Here is a 2,466-nt window from a genome sequence, read left to right on the forward strand (position 1 = left end):
CTCAAAAAGTTGGATGCTATGTGCCTAACACAAAACATTCGGATAGCTCTTGGAGGTTCCCATGATCCATTACTACGAGCTATTGCTGAGGTAATAGAGTCGTGACGATCAGAGATAAGCCCAACACCATCTCGAGTCACCACATGTGTGCACAAATGAGTAAGAAAGAAGTGTCATGCATCAGAAGTCTCACCCTCAACAACGACAAATACAAGAGGCACAATATTGCCATTACCATCTTGAGAAACTGCAACTAATAGAGCTCTTTTGTATTTTCCATACAGATGTGTCCCATCTATCTGTACGATTGGCTTGCAGCTCTTAAATGCTTTGATGCAAGGATAAAAGCTCCAAAATACCCGCGTCAGTATCCTTACATCATGGACTACCTCATCCCCTTGGTATGCTGGTGCAGTTTCAATCTCGACTGCTGCTGATGGATCTTTTTGTACCATTGCTTCAAACCACGACGGCAAAGCTTCATAAGAAGCTTCCCAACCACCAAAAAGGTTTGCAATTGCCTTTTGCTTCGCGAGCCATGCTTTGCGGTAACTTGTCGTATAATTGAATTTTGACTGCACTTCAGCAATTATTGATTTCACTTTCAAAGATGGATCAGCTTCAACCAATGGCTTTATCACCTCTGCAATCATGTCTGAATTTAGCTTGGCATGATCTTGAGAAATTCTAGTTCTAGTGCATGTGTGACTACCATTGTATCGCCTTACAACCCAACAAAACTTTCTCTTAATAAGACTAGCTCTAATAAGCCAATCGCAACTTCTTCCGTATTGTACACACTTAGCATAAAAAGTCGTTGGCTCAGATTCACACACCCGGTAATCCACTCCCCTGCGAATTGTATAATCTTTAATTGCTGCAATAACAGTCTCTCTAGAACTGAATTCCATGCCAACAACAAATTCACCGTCCGAAACAACAACAGGATCTACAGCAATAACAACAACAAATAATTCTAACTATTGCTTTACAATTCAATAATAGTAATAATAATAATAATAATAATAATAATAATAATAATAATAATAATAATAATAATAATAATAACTGCTTACTTGAATTGATATATTCAGGAAATTCTGGTGCATTCATAGCGTCTACATCCAAGGCGTGCATGAAAGAAGGCTCTCTAGATGGATATTGGCTCGCCAGTGCATTTGCCACATCTGCTACGTTAGACTCAACTATTATATCATCTTCACCCACTTCTTCAGTTGGACCAACAATATGGTAGGTGCCCTCAAATTCCTCTTCGCTTTCACTGTTATAAACAGTCCAGTCGATGTTAGCCTCCGGTAAATCAACCTCAACTAATTCTTCAAACTCAACATACAATTCGAGAATAGACACTTGTGCCCGTGTTTGTTGGTAGATCGAAAACATTCCTTGCATACTTCTTTCGTCATCCACATTCATCATTTGAAACTGAACGAAACCACCGAACACTAAAACAGGCTGTCTATAAAAAATATGAACGACTCTCTTTAATACTTGATTATCACCACATTGACAAAGTATACTCTTAAATTCCTCGTATGTTATTGCAAAAGGAATAACAATATTACGTGGATTCTCACAAACAAAACTCACACCCTCAGATGTTTGGGGAAAGATTTGACCATTATAATACATTTTCAAACTAATACCTCTCTCCATTTTTATACTCTTACATTCTCAAAAAAATAAAACACTCTCACACTCAATCAACCTAATACCGTTCCTCCTTTTATAGTACTTCAATTATAATTTTTTATTTACGAAAATACAATACGCAATTTGCGGATTAACAATACGCAATTTGTGTTTTTGCAATTCGCAGTCTGTGGATTGACAATACGCAGTCTGTGTATTGACAATACGCAGACTGTGTATTGTCCCTTAAATATTATAAAATTACAATCCGCCCTTTGCGTATTGTCCTCATGGCTGTGGCAGGCAGAATCTGCTCCTGACAATTCGCAGAGTGCGAATTGTCCCGCCGCCAATAATTTTACAAAACACCCTTACTTCCAATATTGAGGCATTACACCAGGTTTTTTACACCCTGACAACTCTTTTTTTACAAATATAAGCACATGCCTTTTTTTAGTTCACGGAACACAATTTACCAAACAAATCTTATGTGTTAACACTTTTATGAGATTCATAATTTTTTTGTTTTTAATATTAAAAAAGAGTTAAAATCCAAAAGAAAAACTAGATAAAAATCAAGCGCGATAAGGATGGCCCGCTTATTTGTCTTCTTCAACTTTTTAATATAAAAAATTAAGATAATGCAGCACAAACTTAGCAAATGTCACATTGTTTTAGGGCGATTGAAGACATGAAAGCCCAAACACAGGAAGGATATTTATATAAAATTATGAATTATGGTGTAAACAAGAAGCCCATGTATATGGCCCAGATCTGGATTTATTAAGGCCCACTAAGGCCCAAATAAATAAA

This window comes from Arachis duranensis, chromosome 9 (genome assembly GCF_000817695.3).
Source record: "Arachis duranensis cultivar V14167 chromosome 9, aradu.V14167.gnm2.J7QH, whole genome shotgun sequence".
NCBI classification, from domain to species: Eukaryota; Viridiplantae; Streptophyta; class Magnoliopsida; order Fabales; family Fabaceae; genus Arachis; species Arachis duranensis.